The sequence below is a fragment of the Arachis ipaensis genome, chromosome B6, assembly GCF_059453495.1.
Source record: "Arachis ipaensis isolate K30076 ecotype BB chromosome B6, ASM5945349v1, whole genome shotgun sequence".
Classification (NCBI taxonomy): Eukaryota; Viridiplantae; Streptophyta; class Magnoliopsida; order Fabales; family Fabaceae; genus Arachis; species Arachis ipaensis.
In genome coordinates this window covers 110,517,957-110,543,776 of record NC_142441.1, presented here as the reverse complement: position 1 = coordinate 110,543,776, position 25,820 = coordinate 110,517,957, and the positions used below count along the sequence as shown (strand labels likewise).

Here is a 25,820-nt window from a genome sequence, read left to right as displayed (position 1 = left end):
TCTTCTCTCTTATTTTTGAGTTATTCTATTTGCTGCACATATCGAAGGCTTGTAGACGTTTATTCCACTCTCTATGAGCTCAAAACTTGTGCTAAATCAATTCTCAACACCTACTTCTATCGGATCTTCTTGCTCTTGTGCATTGAGGATTGTTTCGAGCTTGATGAAACATTATTGGATACCCTTTACTATTTTGAACTGTTTTGGGGTATGGTTTTCTCTTAGGATTCGATGTTTTGTTTGTATTTTTATTTTTACCTTCAGAAAGGGAAAACCTTTGCAAGCAAATGAATCGTGTGAATTTGATGTTTTTATTCAAATCACTTTTCTATTGTGGACGGTCTTGTGCTGATTAGCTCTTCCTCACATCAGTGCATAACATAAACATAAGCTATATCGACTCATGGCATCGTGTCTCTTGGTTGTGGCAAACATTTAAATTGCCGTTCATCTACCAGTACAAGTCGGCACAGTTGGATAAGAGTGTGTGTCATTTAGCCATCTTTTCTCGATTTGATTTTTCCTGGAGGATGAGATTGGAATTTGTTTGAAAGGGTTATCCACTTTGTGTGCCTTTGTCATGCTTGAGGGATTAATCATTGGATTTTCGACTTGCTAGATATTCTTATGAAAAAAAAATTGCTATTCATCTTAGTACATAAATTTAAGTATAAAAATAAAAAGATACAGTATTTGCACTAATTTTTTTCTTTATGGGATAAAAAAAATCTTAAATCTCCTTTCACTTGTCAATAATTTTTATAAATTTTAGGGTAAAGGGTATTTTTTTTCTAATATTTGCGATATTTTTTAAAAATATTCTTAATGTTTAGTTGTATTTAACTTTGTCTATAACGTTTTCGATTTGTGTGAAAAATACTTCTAGACGTTAACTCCATATAAAATGTTAGGAATAAAATTGAAATTTTTAGGGATAGTTTTGATACAAATCGTAAATATTAGGGTCAATGTTGGGACAAAATTGAATGAAATTAAACGTTAGGGATATTTAAAAAAAAATCTTAAACGTTAGAGACGCAAAAATATATTTTACCCTAATTTTTAATACTAAAGTAAATCATGTAATGAAAATATACACAAGTGATATATATAAATCATTAAAATTTAGAGTGATGCTATATGTACAAATGCTCTTGTAATCTAGTTCAACCAAATTAATGTAAAGTCCAACAAAAAAAAAAAAACGTCCAGCAAAAAAAAAAAACTCATGTGTACGTCACTATTATACAATTTTTCATACTTTGTGCAGGACACAAATTTCTTTTGGAGAGAAAAAATTTTTATTAATATAGCACACAAATTTTGGAAACATAGCACACAAGATTTTGTACATAACAAATTTATTGATATAGTACATAAATTGTTGCACATAACACATTTTTGCTATGAATGTATTTTGTTAGTTGGATGAGTCAATGTTCTGGATATGTATTCCTCCAAAAAATTTTATGCTATGCACCAAGATTTTTGTGCTGTATGCCAAAATTTATGTGTTGTACATAATTCATTGGATATATAAATTTATATATAACACAAAATTTTTTACATATAGTACATAAATTTCTGTGTTGCAAATCAAAATTTATGTGTTATGCACCATTGTGCTCATACACCAAAATTCATGTGTTGCACATAAATTTTTGCACATAGCACACAAGTATTTTGTTAGTTGGATGAGTCAATATTTTGGGTATGTAATCTTCTAAAGATTTCTGAGCAACAAATTAAAATTTATGTGCTATGCATATTTTATTAATTGGGAGAAAAAGATGAAGATGAAGAGGACGATGATGAAGATAATAAAAGAGGATGAGAAGGAAAAAAGAGAAAAATAAATTAAACAACAAGCAGTGAAGGCAGCGACGATGACAATCACGTAGAAGAATTTGAAAATCGATCGGTTGAACCGGTCCAATTGCAAACCGAACACTAATACAATTTGATCCACTGCCAAAAAGCGCTCAATTGAAAACTGTTTCTGAACCGTTGAACCGTGCAGGAACTGGCCGGTCAGACCGAACTGGGACCCAGCCGGTTCTGATGAAACGTCGCCGTTTAAGGTTCTGTGCCTAGGGATTAAAAAATCCTCCTCCTCCTCGAGCCGTTTCTGATTCCCCCATTCGTCGGACTCTATCTTCTCTCAGCTCTCAACAGTAGGTTACAGCCTCTGCCACCGCCGCAAGGAAAGACTCAGCGCTGCCGCCGTCCATTGCGCTCAGGGGCCACCGTCGCAGGGAGTGAGAAACTGCCGTCGTTCGCCGCGTTGTCGTCGTGCTCCAAGTCTCCCCTGTTCACTCTCACGGTCTCACCAATCACAGCTTCTTCCTCAGGCTCGGTGTCCGTCGTTGTCTTCTTCTGCTCACCCCTGCTTCATATGGCTGCCCGTGGTGGCTCCGTGGACTGTGGTAACTATGAAGATTATTGCTGCTGCAGAAATTATTAGAAGCACTAAAACCCCAACAACTGATGCTACATTGCTACTACAGGAATAGCTACATTGTTTTTTCTTCTTCTCGATTATTTTGATGCGTTGGTTGCATGATGATGCAAAACTATATAGGTACGGATTTTGTCCCACAATAGCATTTTCAGATTAAAATAAAATGATTAACATTAGATCAAGAATTAAGAATATCTTTGATTACTAGTCATTAGACACTATAGACTTTGGATTTTGGATTATTTGCTATTAACTAAGCATGCATGCTTCAATGATAGTGAACCTTTAATTTCTTTGATCTATCATGGAGTTCACTGGGAGTAAACCAGTGAAGTTATTCACTTATTCTCCAAGTTTCTGCTAAAAAAGAAATAACTATGACACCCTTTTTTTTTATAACCAATTAAAATGTACTTATCATCTAAACAGGTGATTAACTTATAAAAGTTTCAGTGATTGTAGCTGTGTCAGAAAATAAGGTATAGATCAACTTAAGCTATTATTTGATTAATCACTGTTACGTCAACTAACAAGTAATTGTGTGCAAAGTTTAATGTTGTCAATTTCACATTATGCTTAATACCAACAAACCTCACTTTTTGACTTAAATTTAAGTGTTTGATACTATACAATTTGATTTATTGGTTAAGAAATCACCTTATAAAACCTTTGGGATGCTATACTTTAAAACTGAACTTGATTAGCCAAATAAAGTGGCAACAAACATGCAAAACATGAGTATATGTATCCTTGATAGTACATTTTGCCATAAGTTGGTGCTTAATACTCTTATTGTATCACAAAGCTCTTACACTTATAACTGAAGTTAACACTTTATTTTTTGTCTGATCCAGAGTGCTCTTAACTAAAGTAAGGGTTAAGTACTGAAATCGTCCCTAAGGTCTGGGCTGAAAATCAAAATTGTCCCCGGCCTTTATTCGTTATTAAAATCATCCTCAACGTTACAAAACGTTATAAAATCGTCCTTTTCCACTTCAATTTTATTTTTTTACCATATTACCCTTCATTATTAATAAAAATAATTTAAAATAATATTAAAAAAATTAAAACAAACCCCCCCAAACTCCCACCCCTCAACCCTCCGCCCTCCCCCTCCCTCCCGCCTCCCCCCTCAGCCCACTCCCGCACCCCCACCCCTCAACCCTCCCCCTCCGCCCTCCCTCACTCCCTCCTGCCTCCCCCCCTCACCCCCACCCCTCAACCCTCCCCCCTTCGCCCTACTCCCTCCCTCACTCCCTCTCGCCTCCCCCCTCAGCCCACTCCCTCACCTCCACCCCTCTCCCCTTCGCCCTCCCCCCTCCCTCACTCCCCCCTTCGCCCTCCCTCCCTCCCTCACTCCCTCCCTCCTCCCCCCTCAGCCCACTCCCGCACCCCCACCCCTCAACCCTCCTTCTCTGCTCTCCCTCACTCCCTCCCGTCTCCCCCCTCAGCCCATTCCCGCACCCCACCCCTCAACCCTCCCCCTCCGCCCTCCCTCAACCCTCCCCCCTCAGCCCTCCCCCCTCCCTCACTCCCTGCCGCCTCCCCCCCTCAGCCCACTCCCTCACCCCCACCCCACCCCCCTTCGCCCTCCCCCTCCCTCACTCCCCCCTTCGCCCTCCCTCCCTCCCTCACTCCCTCCCGCCTCTCCCCTCAGCCCACTCGCTCACCCCCCCACCCTCCCCCTTCCTGTAACATCCCTCACCCCACTCCCGTAACCCCCTCCCTCAGCAACAACAATAATCAAAACTCAGCAACAATTCAGAAAAGATTCAGAATTCTACAACAAAAATCCAGTTCACAGAAGAAGAAGAAGAAGAAGAAAAAGAAGAAGAAGAAGAAGAACAGTGGCGGATCACAGGCGGCAGGGCGGCGGTGGCAGCGAAGATCCGCGGCGAGGACCCTTCCCCTTCCCCCTCTTCTTCCCGAAACCCCCCTCCCCCCTCTTCTCCCTTCGCGTTCCCTTCCCCCTTTTCCCGAGGAGCAGAGCAGTGAAGATCGGCGGCGACAGCGAAGAGCGGCGGCGCACGGCAACGAAGAGCGGCGGCGGTAATGAAGACCGGTGGCGGCGGTGAGGAGAGAAGAAGAAGAAGAAGAAGAAGAAGAAGAAGAAGAAGGTGGTGGTGGTGCGGTGCAGCAGGGCGGCAAGGCGGCGGGCGGCGGTGCGGTGGTGCGGCGGTCCCCTTTCCTCCCCCCTCCACCCCCGCCCCCTTTTCCTCGCCCCCCCTTTCTTTCTCTCCCCACCCCCTTCTCTGATCTTTCCTTTCTTTTTTTTTATTTATTTTATATTTATTTTATTTTATAATTATATTTATTTTATTTTATAATTTTTTTAATGAGGGGTAGTTTGGTAATAAAAAAAATAAAATTGGTAAAAAGGATGATTTTAAAGCGTTTTTGAACGTTGAGGATGATTTTAATAACGAAAAAAGGCCGGTGACGATTTTAATTTTCAGCCCAGACCTTAGGGACGATTTCAGTACTTAACCCCTAAAGTAACAATAGACCTTGTTTTAAACTTATAATTGGATCATTTTCTATTACTTTTTGGATGGTGATTGGTGTTGCATTATTATCTTTACTTTAAGAATTTAGAATTGTATGGAAAGGAAAAACTGCTCTTACATTTATCTGGGATATTAATTTTGATTTCGACATAGTTTATTTATTCAAGCTTTAGCTTTTAGGTTAACTCATATCTAGTTATGATTAAATTAAAAATGTATGATTTTTCTAGTCAGAAGTAGGGGAATACAATTTTAAGTTTCTAGCACAAAATAAAAATAGACAAAAAATAAAATTGAAGCCTTTTTCTTAATTACTGTGTTTTTATTTCTTCTTGTTTGTTCTTAATTTTGGTTACAATTTGATCTAGCTGTAGGTCACAATTTTCAACTCAGCGGGGCTATCTTCACTTTCGACCATATATGAAGAAGGAAAAGAATTCTATAAAAGCTTTCTAACAGCATTCAGTTATTTGTTATCAAAATTGGAAACCTTGGACAATGATTCTTTAGTGTTTTATTTATAATTTATTTATTATTTTATTATAAAATAATTTTTTTGGTTGGACCAATAAAATAATGAACCAATAATTAGAGTATTTTGATGACCGGTCCAATTTTCAGAATCTTGCAGAAGTTTGTCCTATAAACGGCTTTGTTTAAATTTTAATTTTTTTTTCATTCAGGTAGCATTTGTTTTGAGGCATTGAGAGAAAAATTGAGAGACTGAGAGATAGAGTCCCTCATACATGATTCAGCAGCCCCTTCACTCACCACCATCAGCCCTAGCAGCCACCGTCTCCATCGCTGAACTGCTCTCCTCGGCCAGAGGGTGTCGTCGCTGAGAGATAGCGTGCCAAAAGTGTGGTCTCTGCAGTTCGGCCCTCTTCTCACGTCACGAAGGTCTGCTCGGGCCTCGGAGCTCTTCTCCTAGCCGTGGCATCTCTCTCTCTTCAAGCTCTCTCTCCGAGCTCACTGTCTCACTCTCACCGCGAACGTCTCTCCTCGCCGTCACCTCTGTTACACTGCTCGGCAGTCACCTCCTCGCGAACGCCTCTGCTGGTTGGTCGTCTTCTCTTTTCCGGTAAGCACTCCTTCCCTTTTCCGGTAAGCACTCCTCCAGATCTCCACTGCTTCTTCACTCTTCAGTAGTTGATTTTTCTGAAATAATTTTGTTAATTTTGTTGATTATTAGTAGTATCTTGTTTTTGTTTGTCCCAGAATAGTTGGTTGTGCATTCTGGGAACTTTGATTTCTTTTATTTGAAAGGAAGAAACGATGGTTTTTGGGCAAGTAGTTGTTGGACCTCCTGGCTCAGGCAAAACAACTTACTGCAATGGTTGGCTCAGTTCCTCAATCTTATTGGAAGGTTAGCCTGACTCTTTAGGGGGAACAGGAATGAATACATTGCTTCGCTAGTTGGATTAATTTTACGTTTTCTACTAATGTGGGTCTTGTATTAACCTTGTATATTTTCTTTGTGATTGCAGGAAGGTTGCTATTATCAATTTGGATCCTGCTAATGATTCATTACCATAACCTTCTCTATCTTCGATTTTTATTGTCCAAAGTGTTCCATTTTAGTTGTATGATCCAATTGATGTGTTTTCCGTTAATATAAAAATATAGCTATGATGTGCTGTGAACATTGAGGAGCTTGTGAAACTCAGTGATGTAATGGCAGAACATTCTCTTGGTCCAAATGGGGGTAAGCCTAATACTTACATAGCTTTTCATGTTTAATGTGTATTTTTTCTTAAACTGAATTCTATCTGTTTTATGTACTGCAAAGTGTAAACAATTGAATTGTGTGATGGGCTGTTTGAAGTGTAGACACAGGACGAATGTTTTCTAGATTTTTGTCTTTCTGGAAGCATGGATTCCAAGAAATCTAAGTAGTTGCTTAGTGTGCAAGTCAATGGTTCTAATAAAATGTTATGTGGATATGTTGCACTACCTAAATCCTAAGTTTAGGGTTTATATCATACAGTCTCAGGCTGCACATTTTGAAGTTTCTTGTCTTTTACAAGCAGGTCTTGTGTATTGTATGGATTATATGGTTAAAATATCGACTGGTTGGAAGCAAAGTTGGAACCACTTCTAAAAGGTTGGTTTGCTATTATACCATATTGTATAGATCTAAATGCTAAAAAATAAAAATTACTGGCATTATTCTTAGTAGACTACAACCTGCAATTATCTTGCTTTGTAATGGCTTTTATTTACTCATGTGCCACCTTTTTCGGAACTTATTATCAAAATACCATCTTTTTATAGCTATTACCCAAATGCCACCCTTTTACCACAGTGACAATTGATTTGCTATTTTATTTTTAATTATGATTGTTTATAATAATATAGGAAGGGTGGCATCTGAGTAATTAATGTCAAAAGAGTGACATTTTGGTAATAAGTTTCTGAGAATGTGGTAAATTCTGTTATCCATAGTGGACTGATAATAGTATTAACATTTCAGATCACTACCTACCCTTTGATTTTCCTGGCCAAGTGGAACACTTTTTTCTTCACTCAAATGCCAAGAGTGTTATCATGAAACTCATTAAGAAATTGAACCTAACAGTATAGATCTTTTCTTTTCTTTGTGATATCTAATTGTGTGTCAATTTGAGAACTTATTCACATAAATGTCTTGTCAAAAATTGATTTAATTGAGAGCTATGGGAGGCTAGGTACGGAAATTACCTTTAGTATTTGCAGTTTAAATATATATTTGCTGATGCTGGTTATATTTGGCAAATTTCAGCACTAACTTTGTGATTTGACTGTTGCAGCCTTTAATCTTGATTTCTATACAGACATAGAAGACTTGTCATATTTACAATATCATCTTGATCAGGATCATCGCTCTGCTAAATACAGGTGGGATGTGTTCTTGGAGATTCTTTTACCTAATAGCATGTTTTGGATTCTAATATAATTGGTGTTTTGTGACTGTTGTTTAAAACTTTTGAATTTCAGATAAATTCTGACTGAAATTGAGGAATTTTGGAAAAGCCTGATTCAGAGACAGAGAAAGGACTGCAGATGTTGTTGGATTCTGACCTCTATGCACTCAAAGGAGCATTTTTGGAGCTACAGAAGTCCAAATGGCGCGCTCTCAACGGCATTGGAAAACTAACATCCAGGGTTTTCCAGCAATATATAATAGTCCATACTTATCTCTGGACTCAAAGGTCCAAAACTGGCGTTCAATGCCAGCTACCAACCTTATTCCTGGCGTTGGATGCCCAAAAGAGAGCAGTTGGCGTCCAACGCCCAAAAAGGGAAGCAAAGTGGGCGTCCAACGCCTAAAAGGGAGTACCAACTCGTGGAGTCATCCCAAGCTCAGCCCAAACACTCACAAAGTGGGCGCAGGAAGTGGATTTTTGCACTATCAACCTAGTCTATCTTATTTCTGTAATCCTTAGTCATTAGATTAGTATTTAAGGAGGAGATCACCCATGTTTAGGATTGTTACGATGGGTAACCGGAGATTAATGGACTGGACTCGTGGGGTTAGTCCAATCGTCTGAGGATGGAAGCCTCCGAGCAGGTCTGCGTTTGAGGGCCTCCATCCGACTTGTATGCGTGAGAGAATGGGGGGTGGTACCTGATGCGTGAGCATCTTTCATATCTTTTCTTAGTGAATTTGCATTTAATTTGTTAAGTTTTATCAATAATTTATTACCTTTCAGCCACTATGGATGCTACTTTGAGTCTTGTGCAATTTTGTTTGCATTCGGATGAATTTGATAGAGTTTCTGCAGAGAAAGAGAAGAAAACAAGGAGCTGACCAACGAGGAGCGACGTGTGCGCGTGTCTGACATGTACGCGTGATTTGGAGCTATTCATGGCGACGTGTGTGCGTACTTGGCGCGTACGCGTGACACGTGAAAAAGGCCATCGACGCGTACGCGTGACTGACGCGTACGCGTGACATGCGCGACATGCAGAATTCGCAGAAAATGCTGGGGGCGATTTCATGCCGAGTTTTGACCCAGTTTTCGGCCCAGAAACACAGACTAGAGCCAGAGGATAGCAAAGACTCAAGAGAGATTCACACAAGAATGGCTGTGCCCACTTAAAGTTAAGCGTGGACCCTACAATGTAAGTGGTCTCCATCCATCAATTGAAGACATGCTGATCGTTTTAATTAATTCTGATTTAAACTTTAATTTTTATTTTAAAAATAGGAAAATATATTATTTTAGTTTTTGAAGACAGATTTTAAATTAATTAGGATTAGATATAAAAATGGATTCCAACAGCAGGTTCCAACACAACATTATTCCATTCCAATTTACAATCCTTATTTTTTTATGAACCATAAGCAACTAAACCTCCACTGTTAAGGTTAGGAGCTTTGTCTATTTGTATGGATTGATTCTATTGTTTTCTTTATTTTAATTCATGTTTTGATTTATATTTCAAGAATTATTTTCGTTCTTTATATTATGAACTTGGATGGAACGGAAGTATGACTCATGTTCTAATTGAGTTCTTGTAAAATTTGGAAAAGCTCTTTACTTAAACAACAACTTGAAAACAAATTCTCCTAAATTTTAATTATCTGGATTTAATGGGATACGTGACATATAATTCTTTTTTATTTGGGTAATTAGAGTTTTTGTGACACATAAACTAGAGTTAAACTTCACCCCTAATTGGAATTAATTGACTAAGGAATTGGCTGTTGATGAATTTTAGAGGAGATTAGAAAGGTCTAAGGAATTAGGGTCTAGTTATATATAGTTTGCTATGAATTAAATCTTGCATGATTAGAATAAATTAATAAGAAAAGTCAATCCAGAAAATAGATAACTTTGAAACCTTAACTACTTTCTCCATACTTTGAAAATAGTTTGCTCTTTTAATATTTTTTATATTGTTTAATGTCTTTTGAACACCAAAACACTATTTTCTGCTTGTCTAACTAAGTAATTTAATCAACCATTGTTGCTTAGTCCTTCAATACTCGTGGGATCGACCCTTACTCACCTAAGGTATTACTTGGTACGACCCGGTGCATTTGCAGGTTAGTTTGTGGACTCTAAATTTCGCACCAGTACCTGCAAAGACACTATGATGCCTAAGTCAGTAAGGGTGTGAGAAAGTTTAGAGAGTATTGGCACTTAGTGATACCTGAGGGGTGTCAGTGTATTTATAGTGGTGAACCAATAACCACCGTTGAAGTAGTTCTACCTTTTAAGGAGGATAACCGTCCCTTTATCTTAGGAAAATTGGGATATGGCTCCTAGAAGTGGGTTGAGAGATTTTAGGGGCATTTACTTATTTGAATGAGTGTTATCTGTTAGATAATCTTCGTCTCTGACTTCTTTGAACCAGGTCGTTGTTGAGACCGACTTCTTAAGAGAAGGTCGATGTCGAGTGAGACCTAATATTTGGATTGGACCTTTCATTTGGGCCTGGACCTTAGTGTTGGGTCAGGGTATGAACAGTGCCCCTACTCGAGTGCAATTTCTTTGAAGAGTTGGGTTTGAGTATTTTAACTCAGGCTTGTAACCGACCTGTTGAGGAACTGACGTGTTTTTTCAAAACCGACGTGTTTCAAAATTTCTCAACAGTCACGTCTAATCAAACGTTGCGTTCGTTAGGGACTTGCACATTTACACATGGGAAGCAGTTACGTTGGTAACAGCACACCTTTTTAATGACTGCTTCCGCTTTTACCATAATGTCCCTAACATGTTTATAAATACTTTTCCTCTCTTTCTTTATTTCGTTTTTGAAAACTTTCACATTTTGCACTCTCTATTCGAAAGAGACTTCTTCTGTTTGGAGGGACTTCTCCTTTCTCCGAGCCACTGCTGCCTCTACCTCTTTTTCAAGCAAAGGTTACTTCTTCTCTCTTTTCTCTTTTTACAAATACTTTTGTTTGCATGTTTTTTGAGAGGAGCGTTGACTATAGGCTTAGTGACTCTGTTTGTCTGAGAATCTTATATTAGGTCCTTTAGAGACCTTGTTTTTTATTCTTTTTTTTTCTTTTCTTTTTGTAGGATTCGTCACCCTTTTAGGCAAAAAAGATGTCTTCTTTAGAGTCTCTTTTCCATTGGGTGGATGTCACGGTCTTTGGGGAGAAACCCTTCGTATACACTGACTACATCACTGATCTTCGCACTCATCATAGGATTTGTGCTTTTGATGAGGATGAGCCAAAATATGAATTGATTGCCCCGAGTCCGGAAGACCGGATTTGTTTTGGGAGGCTTCTGATGCGGCCCCTCATTTCTTTTTTATGTATGAGAGTCTTTTCACTCGACTGGGAGTTTTTCTACCTTTTTTCTGCTTTTGAGATTTCTGTCCTGCACCACTGCCATGTCGCTCCTACTCAACTCCATCCTAACTCTTGGGGTTTCTTGAAGATTTACCAATTTATCAGTCAGGCCTTAGATTTTCCGACCTCTTTGAGGATTTTTTTTCCTTTTTCATATGACCAAGCCCTTTAGTGGGCAAAACAATAAACAACAGTGCGTGTCTTTCCGAGCTATTCAAGGCTGGAGAGTTTTCAACCTTTTCGATGAGTCTTTCCATGACTTCAAAAATTTTTTTTTCAAAGTTCAAGCTGTAGAGGGTCACAACCCCTTTTTTCTGGATGAAAATTTTGCTCCTCGCTTCCCTTTATACTGGTTGGAGGCTTCTCCTGTGAAGAAGTATGGTTTGGATGATTTAGATGAGGTCGAAAAAGCTGTTGCGGGGTTCCTCCGAGAAGTTTGGGGGAGGGCCTCTTATTTGGATACAAAGAAATTTCTCCAAGGGTCTCCGAATTTTGTTCGGACCCAAATAGTAGATATGATTGTTTCTTGATTTGCTCCGACTTGTTTTAATTATTTCTAACTCTGAAATTCTGATTTCTTTGTAAATTGATTTTTTTTGCCTTTTGCTTTTTCAGAAATGGTGAAGAAAGCTTCTGCTTCCTCTTATCAAAAAGTTCAAGATGCCAAGAAAAGATCTCGAGCGCGGGTGGACGCTGCAAGGGCCACTGGTATTCTTCCTCCTCCTCCTCCTTATAATTTGGGGACTTCCTCCCATCCTATCATAGTATCCTCTTCCTCTACTATCTCTCTTCCTTCTCCTCCCCCACCGTCCCGACCTTCCCCTGAACTCGAGAAGAAGCGAAAGACTTCTGGCTCTTCTTTCGGGGTTACATTCGATGGTCCCCAGTTTGTCTGGAACCATATTTTTTTCCATTCATCAATTAATATGGATGATGCTATGGTCCGGAACCATCTGAATGTTATAGTTCAGGGAAGCGTTCGGGCGGCTGGGATCTGAACGAAACTCTTGGATATTTTTGAACATACTCCCCTTAGTTCTTTGGGTTCTACCCAAAATGTTGAGGAGCTTGAGGTGAGAATTTCTTTATATCAGGAGGGAGAGAAGAGGTTAAAGGAGGAGGTTACCAAGTTAAAGGAGGAGAAGGATCGGGCTTGAGAGAGGGAGAAGAAGCTAATGGGCCAGTGTGCCATGGCAGAGGGCCTCAAGGAGAAGGCAGAGCAAAACTACATTAGGCTCTTTGGGGAGAATTTGGATTTGAAGAAGGAGCTTTCTAGGCGCCGGGATGCTTTCCAGGACTTGGAGGATTCGATTGCTGAGGGTGCAGAGGAGGCATAGAGGATTTTTAAGGAACAAGTCGTAGTTATTGCTCCTGATTTGGATCTTTCTCCCTTAAATCCTGATAAGATTGTAGTGAATGGTGCAATTGTCTCCCCTCTCCAACCTGCAACTGACTTTGAGTTGAAGACGCGAGAACAAAGGATAATAGAGTCTCCTCTTCGAGGGAACGTGTCGAGTTCCTCGAAGGTTCCTTCTGAAGACCCCGATCAACCTGCTCCGCCCCCTTCTGATGCTACTCCGACTTCTCTCCCTGGTCCTGGTGGTGGTGGCCCTTCTCCTGGTGGTGGTGATCTTCCTCTTAACTGACTGTGGCTATAAGGGGGTCCGGCCTCTGGGCCCCTTATTTTTTAAACAATATTTATATTTTGTTTCTTTTGTGGTGGTAGCTGTTACTTGACATTTCTTGGCCTTTTATGGCCTAAACAAAATATTTAAAAATACCCTTTTTCGGATAAGGGTTTAGGATACCTTTTGTTGTGCGCATGCTTTCGGTTTAGGTTATTTTTGCGAAAAAACCCTTTTTGATCTTCTTGAAAATCTTCTATCTTGGCTTGGCTATCTTTTTGTTCTAAGTTATTTTGAACTTATAGAAACTTGGGACAACCTGTGCCTTTGATAGATTTTCTTCTTCTCTTTTCATATTCCTTGTACTCAATTTTTTGATTTATTGAGTTTCTGTAACTTAAGCTATTTTTGTGATGCATTTCTTTTCTTCTCGATTTTTCCCGACTTGTAGGTCGAGTAATTTCCGAGTTTATCATGATCTATTTTTATAACCTCTTTACACCGACTTGTACTTCGTCGTTTTATCCTGACGACCATCTAGGTCGGTTCATGGAATTTTCACGCTTTGTCACGTTTAAGTCGGCGCATTTCGTAGAAAGAGTAAAAAGTGAAAAGGAATTTATAAAGAGATATTGAAAAAAGATCTTTATTTATTTGCAAAGGTACTTTGTTGTTACTAAGGGTTTTTGATAATTTGCAGGCCCTTAACCTCCACTTTGATGCCTCGTTAAAAACCCTTCTTCAGGAAAACCCATTCTTTGGGAAAAAACCATGAAGCTCGAAAAAGAGTACATTAGGGAATATAGTTCGCTTTTAACTGTAGTACCTTTTCATATTACAAGCGTGCCACGACCTAAGTAGCTCGTCGTCGTTTAAGTCGGTCACCTTATAGTAGTCTTTGCCTAAGACCTCACAAATTTTGTATGGTCCTTTCCAATCAGCAGCGAGCTTTCCCTCTCCCGACTTATTGACTCCAATGTCATTTCTAATCAAAATTAAGTCGTCTGGGGTGAAACTTATTCGAATGACCTTTTTATTGTATCTTGTAGTCATTCTTTGCTTTAATGCTTCTTCTTTTATCTGGACTTGTTCTCGGACTTCAGGGAGCAGTTCAAGTTCTTCTTTGTGCCCCTGTATGTTCCCGACCTCGTCGTAGAAGCTCACTGATGGAATCCCGAGGATGCTCGGTAAAGATTTTTCTCAATGAAATTGCGTTGCAAGTATAGCTCTACCAACAACAAGCCTCGAGTATCAAATTTAGAAGAGGGATTTGGTTGTCACAAGTTCAACCCCAATAGAAATAATTGAAGTATTCAAACCCCGGGTCGTCTCACAAGGAATTGGCAAACATGTGCTTCAACATTGGTTAGAATTCCGGGGTTGTGAGTCATGAGCAAGAATGTAAACTAGGAATCTTAACAAACAAGTAATCTTAAATTGCAAGAAACTAATTCAAATAACTAAGCAAGATATGAGCAATTCCAAATTAACAAGTAACATCCAATATAATTCTATTCTAAACTACGCAAATGACTAATACTAAGGCAAGTAATTAAGAATTTGGGTTTTCAAATAGAAATGATAAAAGAAACTCTTGGCTAGGCATGGGAATTGGGGTCACCATCCTTGTCTAATAACCATATATTGACAATTATGAGGAACCAAACTCATTAAGTCTACTTCTATACTTGAAGTACGTCAAATGGTTTGGTCAACATCAACCCATAAGTTCTAACCTCAATACTAATTGACTTAATAGAAGGTTAGCGTCAATGGTTATCAAATTGACCACTAAGGGCTCCCAAATCATCAAATCCATTAGACCCAATGACTCAAGTTTACCCAATTACCTTAGCTTAGGCCAAGAGTGAAAAGAACTACTCCATAATCAAGGTAAACAATTCATCAAACACTTGGTAAGCATTAATAAGAGACATGTTCAAATTGCAATTAAATTGAAATTAACAAATATCCACTAACAATTATCAACATACAATCATCCAAACAACACAATTAATCATAGAAATCATCAATGAAACATCAACAAGTCAAGATTTACGACATTCATGAAATGGGTATAAAATGACAATTGACAAGAATTTATAAAACTAACACAAGATCTAAGCAAAATTATACTAAGGAATTCGAATTGAACAATTAAAACTAGTAATTAACAAGATCCAATTCACAATTCAACAAGGGAAGATCAAATTAAAACTAGATCTAGAGAAGAACATGGATTTCTCTCTCTAGAAGAACAAAGAACAAAAAACTAGCTAAAAATGTATCTTAGTATAAAATGATTGATCTCCCCCTTTTCCCCTAGCATCCTTGGGTCTTTTCCATCCAGAAACAGCTTGAATTTGGGCCTGATGAGCCTCAGAAATTGTCAGGCACGATTTTCTTTAATGAGGTCACGTGCAGCGTCTCGCGCCATGCGTGCGTGCGCGCCGATTGCTTTTGTGATCCACGCGTGTGCGCCAAGTGCACGTGCGCATCGATAGGAATCTTCTGATCCGCACGGATGCGTTCATCCTTGCGCGCTGCTTCTAGCCATCCTGATCCGCGCGTGCGCGTGGAGTGCGCGTGTGTGCCATTGCTGCTTTTCCCAAAATTCAAATCTTCACGTTCCTCCGTTTTGTGGATGCTTTCTTTCTCTCTTCTAGGCTATTCCTACCCTATAATTTCTGAAATCACTCAACAAATACATCACGACATCGAATGGCAATAGAAGAGGGTTAAAATATGGTAATTTTAAGGCAAAATAAGCATGTTTTTCATCATGAAGCAATATTAGGAAGAGAACACAAAACCATGCATTTCTTGTGAATAAGTGTGAGAAATATTGACAAAACCCCCAAATTCTACACAATATAAACTACAAAATTGGGGTTTATCAAATCTCCCCACACTTAAACCAAGCATGTCCTCATGCTTAGAATATAAAGACCAAAGATCATGGTGAGAAAGGGTTCATAAAATGCAAACTACCTAAGTGGATGCATGCAACTAATGTAAAATCATCTACCTACTTAGTCAAGGGCAAATCTATCCTCCAAGTACACATGTGAACATATGGGGCGGAAATAGTATGTAGCTCATGAATCCTACCAAATTGAACATCACTAAGGAGTGCATATAACTTGCTAAATGAATGCTTGTGAAAGCCGGGAACAAAGAATTGAGCATCGAACCCTCACCGGAAGTGTATCCGCTCTATTCGCTCAAGTGTATAGGATTCATCACTCAATCTTCTCCTAATTATGCTTTCCAAGATTTGTCTTTCATCTAACAATCAACAATTACTTAATGCATGCTTACAAATATCATGAGGTCTTATTCATGAGTTGTAATGGGGCTAGGGTGGAGGTAATGATGTATATGGCCAAGTGAGCTTAAAATTCGAGTCCTTGATTAACCTAGGATCCCACTAGACACATAGAACAACCTATACAACTACAATACATTACCTAGCTACCCTTGAGTTCCATTTTTTTGCATACTCATGCATTCTTTTCAATTCATACCCATATGCATTGTTTTCTTTATTACTTTGTCTTGGGGTTTCTTTGTCCCCTTTTATTGCTTTGTTTGTTAATTTTTTTTTTGTATATATCCCCTTTTCTTGGGGTCTTGTGTACAAAAGTTTCAATGCATATAGTTCAATCATTCAATACATGAGCATGTTTCCAAATCCTAGAATTTCAATTACATTACAATTATGCACCTATATATCTACCCAAATTTTTCAAGTATACCCTCATAATTGAATGATACACATCCTAACTTACCTAAGCTAATCAAGGATCCAAATTTAGGGACATTCATGGTTTTTCGCTTAGGGTTGTTGATGTGCTCTATTTAAGAACAAAAAGGGTTTATCATGGGCTCAAAATCGGTTAGCAATGGTAGATAAAATGGTTAAGGCCATTTTGGGAAAGTGACTATTGAAATGATGACCTCAATCATGTAAATGCATTCATACACAAAGTAATGGACATATAGAATCAGACAAAGCAAGGATCACAATCATAGAGAGAGATATGCACACAAGAATGAGAAATAATGGTTAGAAGATGTAACCATACAATAGGCTCAAAACTTACATGCTTGTGTTCTTAGCTCAATCACTATGTTCTAAAATACATTCTTAAAGCAAGTTTATTGAAGAAAATTTTCAAAATTTGGTAGGGTACTCCAAAACACAGTTTCTTGGGAAAGAAGTTATTGTTTTGACCAAGCAACTCTATAGAAACTAACTATCATGCAAGGAGTATTTACAAGCAAAACTAACTACATATGCAATGTACTAACTATATACTAACTACTAAGCAAAAGATAAATCCATGGGTATTGAAAGGAAGAGATTGTTACCCTTGGAGATCGGTCGAACGACCTCCCCACACTTAGAAATTAGCACGGTCCTTCGTGTTACGAACAATACGCAAAGGGCGGTCGGGACCAGAACCGTTACTATCCTCTCCTTCAGAGCTCCCATCACTTGGGTTTGAGGTGGATGCGAATATTTCGGGTTACTCTATGCTAGGGGTAACACAACGCAGAAGCTTCTTGATGTAAGTGTATCGGCGTTGATTGCGCCGCTCATATCTATCAAGTTTCTGGTGTAGATCTTCTATCCTTTGATGTGTGGATCTTTGTTGTGGTGGTGATGATGAAGTGGAAGGAATAGAAGATGGGAGGGCTATGTCAAGGCTTGGGTTGTTCATGGGAAGATGTAAGTATTTTCCGCTTGGGACCACATCACCCTTAGCCGGAACTATAATCTTCCTGTCCTTTGCTTCCCAAGGAACACCTGCAACAGCAACTAAATCAGATACCAATGCTGGAAATGGCAAATTATCCCGGACGTGAACTTGACTCATCGCTTGCTTGACAAGAAATTGAATGTTCACCGGCCTCTCCATGAGACCACACCAAACAAGCAAGGCGAGGTCTGCTGTAAAGGACGACTTGTGGGTGCTAGGTAGCACATAGTAAGATAGGATCTGGGCCCAAGCTCTAGCTTCTACAGTGAGGAAGCGAGTGTCAATGCTCTTGGGCCTCATCCAGAGTCGACCCTGGGTCCAAAATGTCTCTGGCTCAGCAATGACTCGGAGGATCGAGTCCCAATCAAATCCAAACTTCTCTCGCTGACGTAAGACTTCTTGGTAGCCATCCATGTCATTCGGTACCGGTAGGACATTAAGCACTTGCTAAATAGCCTCTTCTGAAACTGAGACTTGCTTCCGGCGTATGTACACCGATTGAAGAGAGGAAAGATGGTAGTTAGTGTAGAATTCTTCCACCCAAGAGAGGTTGATTTCCCTTGGTTTTCTCAATAGAAACTCCCATCCTCGCTGTTGAATGCGGGGTAGAATATAAGGAGCAACCTTGTTCGGCGGAGCAAGTAGATGCTCAGGATGATAGTTCCTGACAACCATGGAGGGGAACACGAGTTCACAGAAGCGGTTGGGAAACCTTGAAGAATCTTTTGCTGGTTTGCTCTTTTCTTTCTCATCAATAAGAGCGGGTATCTTAGCCTTTTTGGATAGGGATTTGGCTCCTAATGAAGAGTGCACCTTAGAAGTTGATCTTTGGGGTGCCCTCTTTGCGGCCGGTTTCCTTGGAGCTTTCTCCTTACCTTTCGTGGTGGCCATCCTGGGAAGGGAAGGAAAATAAGAAAACATTAAACCCAAAGAATCATCTTAACCAAAACATGCAAGTAAAAGGTAGTGCCCAAAGGAAACATTGCAATAACATAATCATAAAGACATGGGTCACAACACTTGGCACGGGATGCAAGAGGAAGTGAAGCATGCAAAGTGGCATGAGAAGTATAGTCTCAAGCATCCATAACAAAGAACAAGTCATGTTCAATGAGTATCTAATCAACAAGCAAAGTAGACTCAATGTGTATAGAAGACAACAAGTGAATGAGGGAAAGCATCCAAATTCAAAGCACATTATTAAAAGAAACCCAAATGGCATTGATGCATTTTCTCGAACACTTGGTGTGCAATTATTAAGCAAAGAACAAGTATGAGATACTCAATCAATTTAAAGCCCAAATTGAAACATCAATCATCACATAAACATCACATCTTGGCAAAGATAAGAAAAAAATGACAAAAGATCTATTAAAGCAATTTAAGCTCAAATTCAACATCCATAAAAAAAATAAGGAAAAAGAAAATGTAAGCAAGCAAAAGTGAGTAATATAATCATGAAATTAAAAGAGAAACTAAGTAAAGTAACAAAAAGAGTCTAACTAGAAGAAATGATGCAAAGAAATTGAAAGAAAAGAAATGGAAGAAGTAGAACCTTGAGAAGTGTAAAAGAACAAGGTTGAATTTTCTTTTGTGAAGATGAGAAGAAATAGGGGAGGTGTAGTGCCACCAGAAGAGGTGGTTGTCGCCGGTGAGTGGCCGGAGACGGTGGTGGTGGGTTGTGGAAGGAGAAGAAGAGGATGGGTGTAATGGAGGAAGAAGAAAAAAAGAATTAAGGAAAGAAAGGGGGTGAGAAAGGCAGGGCGCGCAGCTTTAAAACTGATTCCGCAATCGGCGTGCACGTGCACAGTGCGCTGGCGCGTTGGTGAGGGTTTTAGCAAGGGACACGGACACGTCAATGGCGCGCACGCACGAGGTCAGTTGTGCCCCTGGCACAGAACTGGCACAAAGTTGGCATAAGTCTCTGGATTTTGTACCAGAGTTGGTGAGTGGCGCAGGCGCGCGGACGCGCACAGTGCGCAGATGTGTGCTTGATAGAATTCGCGACCGGCGCGAACGCGCACAACGCGCGGATGCATCAGTTTTGGCACAAGATTGGCCCAAATGTGGCACAAGTCTCTGGATTTTGTACCAGAGAGTTCAGATATCACCATCGGTGCGCGCGCATAGTGCGCTTGCGCGTCGATGGGTGATTTGCAATGGGGCGCGCAGGCGGCAAGTACGCGGACGCGTGAGTGTCTGGCGCAAGTTGGGCATGAAGGGGCATAACTCTCGGGTATTTGGCCCAAGAGTTGGAATTGCACCACCGGCGCGCGCGCGCACAGTACGCTGGCGCGTCGGTATCTATTTTTCCTTTTTCTCTTCTCTTTTTTTTTCAGCAAGACCTATTCTAACACAATCTTGGTAGGTGCTTAAGCTAGTAGTCAAAGAGAATACTTCACAATTTCATGCATTATCCAAAACATAGCATTCTCCCTACTTCAACAATTCATCCATACCAAAATAATGAAAACTATATGAACATCCTATCTATTCACAAGAAGGATAAAACTAGCATTCCTATGCAATCAATCAATCATCAAGAAATCACAAAATTCACAAAAATTTAAGGTTACAAACAAGATGGTATAAACAAGGAAGATCTTACCACGGTGGGGTGCCTCCCACCAAGCACTTTTCTTTAATGTCCTTAAGTTGGACGGTCCTTTTCTTAAGGTTCCTCTCTCCTTGGTGCATCTTCCAATTGGTACACCTCTAGCTCTTTTGGGGGCTTGTAGCCATGATACTTCTTCACTCTATGTCCATTCACTTTGAAAGTTGCATCACTCTTGGGATCAAACAACTCCACCACCCCATAGGGCTTTATCTCCTTCACCTTGAAAGGTCCTTCCCATCTAGAGCGGAGCTTGCCAGGCATGAATCGAAGTCTTGAGTTGTAGAGGAGGACCTCATCACCTTCTTGAAAGTTCTTCTTCCGGATGTGATGGTCATGAAATGCTTTAGTCTTCTCCTTGTAGATCCGGGCATTCTCATATGACTCGTTCCTCAAACACTCAAGCTCCTCTAGTTGTAACTTCCTAGCTTCACCTGCCTTGGCTAAATCCTTGTTGCACTGCTTTACCGCCTAATAGGCTCGATGCTCAATCTCCACTGAAAGGTGGCATGCCTTACCATAGACGATCCAGAAGGGGCTCATTCCTATCGGAGTCTTGTAGGCCGTTCTATACGCCTATAGTGCATCTCCTAACCGGAGGCTCCAATCCTTTCTTTGCGAATTGACCACTTTCTCCAAAATCCTCTTAATTTCTCGGTTAGACACTTCCGCTTGTCCATTTGTTTGTGAATGATAAGCAGTAGCAACCTTATACGACACTCCATAGCACTTGAGCAATGCCTCTACCTTCCTGTTACAAAAGTGGGATCCTTGGTCGCTCACGATTGCTCGTGGCGATCCATAACGACACACAATGTTATTCCTAATAAAAGAAGCAACGGTATTGGCGTCGTCAAGGCGGGTAGGTATGGCCTCTACCCACTTTGACACGTAGTCAACTGCTAACAAAATATACAAACACCCACTAGAGTTGGGAAACGGTCCCATAAAGTCAATGCCCCATACATCAAATATCTCACAGAACAACATAGGTTGCTGAGGCATTTCATTCCTTTGGGATATGTTTTCCGATCTCTGACACTGATGGCAAGACACACATAACTGGTTAGCATCCTTGATTAAGGTTGGCCACCAGAATCCACAATCCAACACCTTTTTAGCGGTCCTTTGTGGGCCAAAGTGGCCGCCACATTCGGACGAATGGCAAGCTTTAAGAATTGGTTGGATTTCAGACTCCGGGACACATCTTCGAATTACTTGGTCCACGCCTCTCTTCCACAAGTGAAGGTCATCCCAAATATAGTATTTGGAATCACTCTTCAACTTGTCCCCTTGGTTTTTCGAAAAGTTGGGAGGGAAGATTTTCGTAACCAAGTAGTTCGCCATTGGGGCAAACCAAGGAAAGCTATCCGACACAGCATGCAAACTATCAAATGGGAATGAGTCATTGATCGGAGATGGATCAAATTTTAAATTCTCAATGCGGTGTAAATAATCCGCAACCAGGTTTTGAGATCCACTCCGGTCCCTAATCTCAATGTCGAATTCTCGCAAAAGCAAGATCCAACGTATAAGTCTAGGTTTTGACTCATTCTTTGTCAATAAGTACTTTAAAGCTGCATGATCCGTGTATACCACTATCTTTAATCCTAGCAAATAAGATCTGAATTTATCTAAAGCATGAACAATGGCTAAGAGTTCTTTTTCAGTAGTGGTATAGTTGGATTGTGCTGCATCCAGTGTTTTAGAAGAGTAAGCAATGACATAAGGGAGTATACCATCGCGTTGTGCAAGCGCGGCACCTACAGCATGGTTTGACGCATCGTACATTATCTCAAATGGCAACGTCCAGTTGGGGCCTCGCACAATCGGTGCCATGGTAAAAACTCTCCTTAGCTCTTCAAAAGCTTTCACACATTCACTATCAAACTCAAATTCCACATCTTTTTGGAGTAGGCGCGACAATGGCAAAGCAATCTTGTTGAAATCCTTGATAAAGCGCCTATAGAATCCTGCATGTCTCAAAAACGAGCGGACCTCCCTCACAGATGAGGGGTGTGGTAAAGTGGTGATAACATCGACCTTGGACGGGTCTACAGAAATGCCTTCATGAGGTACTACATGTCCTAACACTATGCCTTGTCGTACCAGGAAGTGACATTTTTCAAAATTTAAGACAAGGTTAGTGTCAACATATCTAGCTAAGACCTTGGCCAAGTTCTCTAAGCAACAATAAAATGAAGTACCATAAACGCTGAAGTCATCCATAAAGACGTCCAGACAATTCTCCATTAGATCGGAGAAGACACTCGTCATGCACCGCTGAAAAGTAGCGGGTGCATTACATAGTCCAAATGGCATCCTTTTATAGGCAAATGTGCCAAACAGACAAGTGAACGTGGTCTTCTCCTGATCTTCAGGAGCAATATGAATCTGGAAGTAGCCAGTAAATCCATCAAGAAAGCAGTAGTGAGATTTACCTGCCAAACAGTCTAACATCTGATCGATGAAGGGCAAGGGGTAATGGTCCTTCCGTATAGCGGCGTTCAATCTTCTGTAATCAATACACACTTGCCACGCGTTTTGTACCCTTTTAGTGACCATTTCACCGTCGTCCTTTTTGACCGTTGTGATGCCTGACTTCTTGGGGACAACTTGGACTAGGCTCACCCACTTACTGTCAGAGATTGGGTATATGATATCCGCATCCAGTAATCTGGTGACCTCTTTCTTCACTACATCGAGGATGGTTGGGTTGAGCCTCCTTTGCGGTTGCCTAACCGGCCTAGCTCCATCTTAGAGAAATATCCTATGCATGCACTTGCGGGGGTCAATTCCCACAATATCCGCTAGGCTCCATCCTATTGCCTTCTTGTACTTTCTTAGAACATCTAGGAGCCTTTCTTCTTCTTCACTTGAAAGCTCACTAGCAATAATGACTGGAAACCTTTGGTTGTCCTATAAGAAAGCATACTTCAAATGAGATGGAAGGGGCTTCAGTTCACTCTTTGCCTCAAGCTGAGGTTCCTTTTCATCAAGCTCATGGTGTTCATTCTTGACAACTTTCTCATGTTCATCCTCATGGTCATCCGTCTCCTCAAATATAGGGTAGCACAACTTGTTGTGGTCTTCTTCTTACACTTTCGCTACCACTTCATTAATTACATCACATCGGAGCACGGAATATTCTTCGGGAGGATGTTCATGGCTTCTTCTAAATTGAACTTGATAGTCTTGTCTCCAACCTCAAAGGAATATGTGCCGGTAAAGGCATCTGACTTAAATTTAGAGGTCTTGAGGAAGGGTCTACCCAGTAGAACGAAGGATGAGCTTCTATTTTCTGTTGGAGGCATTTCAAGGATGTAAAAGTCAACCGGAAAAACCAAATCCTTGATCGCCACAAATACATCTTCCGCTATTCCCATCACTGTGATCACACTTTTATCAGCTAAGGCAAACCTCACCGCCGACTTCTTTAATGGAGCTAAATTCAACCACACATAGATAGAAAGTGGTATGATGCTTACACAAGCTCCCAAGTCACACATACAATCATGAAAAGTGCGTCTGCCAATACAACAAGACACCAAACAAGGTCCAGGGCCACCACATTTCTTTGGAATAGGTTTCATCAAGGAAGAAATTGAACTACCCAAGGATAATGTCTCCAATTCTCCTATCCTATCTTTGTGTGTACACAAGTCTTTCAAAAATTTTGCATACTTTGGAATTTGTTGAATAGCATCAAGAAGGGATATGGTTACCTCAACTTTCTTGAACACTTGAAGCATGTTCAAATCAAATTCCGGTGTTTTCTTTGCCTTCTTCACCATGGAAGGGAATGGAATAGGAATGTACTCATCCAATATAGCTTTCCTCTTAGGTTCCTTGAGATTTTCTCCTTCTTTCTCATGCCTTTTGTCTACCACCTCTTCTCCATGTGGAGCTTCAACAACCACTTCTTCCTTATGAATGTCTCCCATGACCCTTAGAGGTATCTCCTCCAATGTAGTCTCCGATGGTAGAGTGATGCGTTGAGACTGCCCTTTGGGTTTGGTTGGGGTTAGGATGGAAGGTTAGAACAGCTTGAGGGTTGGTTGGTGTTGTTGTTGAAAGTTGACGGTTGGTTTGACATGGTCATCTTTGAAAGCATATTGGTGAGGTTAGCCAATTGAGCGCCCAAGGCATCAAATTGAGCCTTGTTACTCTCATCTCGTTTCTCCATGGTAGCTCTAAGCTCATCAACTTGATTGTTGGAAGATGGAGGAGTTTGGTTGGATTGTTGTCTATGGTGTGGTGCTTGGTACTTGGTGTAGTTGTTTTGGTTTTGGTTGGAGTAATTTTGGTTGGCTTGGTAGTTGGTGTTGTTATGGTGGTATTGGGATGAAGATTGGTTGTTGTTGTGGTGAGAAGAAGAGTTGTTCCATCTTTAGTTTTGATTGCTTCCTTGTGCATTATCTTTCCACCCTTGATGTTGATTACCACCTTGATGGTAATTATTTTGGCTTTGAGAAGGATAAGGTGGACGGTTGTTGTAGTTCACATTTGCTACTACAAGAGCATGTTCTTCTTGAATTTGATGGCATTGATCAGTGTAATGGGTGGTGCTAGAGCACAAACCACAAATCCTAGGAGGGCCTTCAAGTTGAGCAACCGGAGGTGGGGCTTGGATGGCTTGGATGGAGTAGTATTCCTTTTGATCCTTTTGTATTTGGGTAAGGATGGTAGTCATATCTCCAAGTGCTTTGGTTAGACTTGATTTGGAAGGGGATGGTTTTACCACACCCTTGAGAGGATTACTTCTCACCCTTGTATGTTGTGTAGCTTCGGCAATATCCTTTATCAAATTCCAAGCTTTTCCCTCCATCTTGTTTTTCGAAAGGGAACCACCACTAGAGGCGGTGAGAAATCTTCTATCTTCCACACAAAGACCTCCGGTGATGTAGCTAATGAGCAAGTGAGTGTTCATTCCATGGTGTGGTCAAGATTCCAATAGCCTCTTGAACCGAGACCAATACTCATATAAACTCTCTTGGTTTCTTTGCATTATGCCCGAAATCTCCTTCCGGATGTAGTTGGTCTTTTCCAGTGGGAAGAATTTATCTAGAAACTCTCTTCTCAAGAAATCCCAATTAGTCACAATCTCATCCTTTAGCGAATAAAATCATGTCTTTTCTTGCCCTTCAAGAGAGAAAGGGAAGGCAAAAACCATGATAGCCACCTCATCGGCTCCATGCCTTCGAGCCATAGAACAAGCGACTTGAAAATATCTTAGATGTCGGATGGGGTCTTGACCCGGCAACCCATGATATTTAGGAAGTAGATGTATCAAGCTACTCTTCAATTCAAAGTTTGGATCAAGGTTAGGATACCTTGCTTGCAACGGTTGAAGTATGATATCCGGAGCTTCTTGCTCATGCAAAGTGATCCGTCGTGGCTCCGCCATATGTGGCTCACCTATAGGATGTAAAGATGTATTATTAGTGCCAACAGAAGAATAGAAAGTAGCGGACTCCAAGTCACTCTCGGTACTGCCTAGTGATTCGGTATGTTCCTCAAGAGAGGCCGAAGTACTAGCCGTGTAATCCAACCAC

At 40.5% G+C, this 25,820-nt stretch overlaps 1 long non-coding RNA gene across 4 annotated transcripts; it reads left to right on the top strand.

The window, feature by feature from the left end:
- The first annotated feature begins 5,462 nt into the window (after positions 1-5,462).
- Positions 5,463-8,663, top strand: LOC107604693 (uncharacterized). 4 transcript variants are annotated; one of them, XR_015885720.1, is made up of 6 exons: positions 5,463-6,049; positions 6,192-6,334; positions 6,456-6,673; positions 6,999-7,072; positions 7,758-7,845; positions 7,945-8,663. It is a non-coding gene; the product is annotated as an uncharacterized LOC107604693 (long non-coding RNA). The 4 variants fall into 4 exon arrangements; XR_015885719.1 differs by having other exon boundaries at positions 6,187-6,334; XR_015885722.1 differs by having other exon boundaries at positions 5,463-6,072.
- The last annotated feature ends 17,157 nt before the right edge of the window (positions 8,664-25,820 follow it).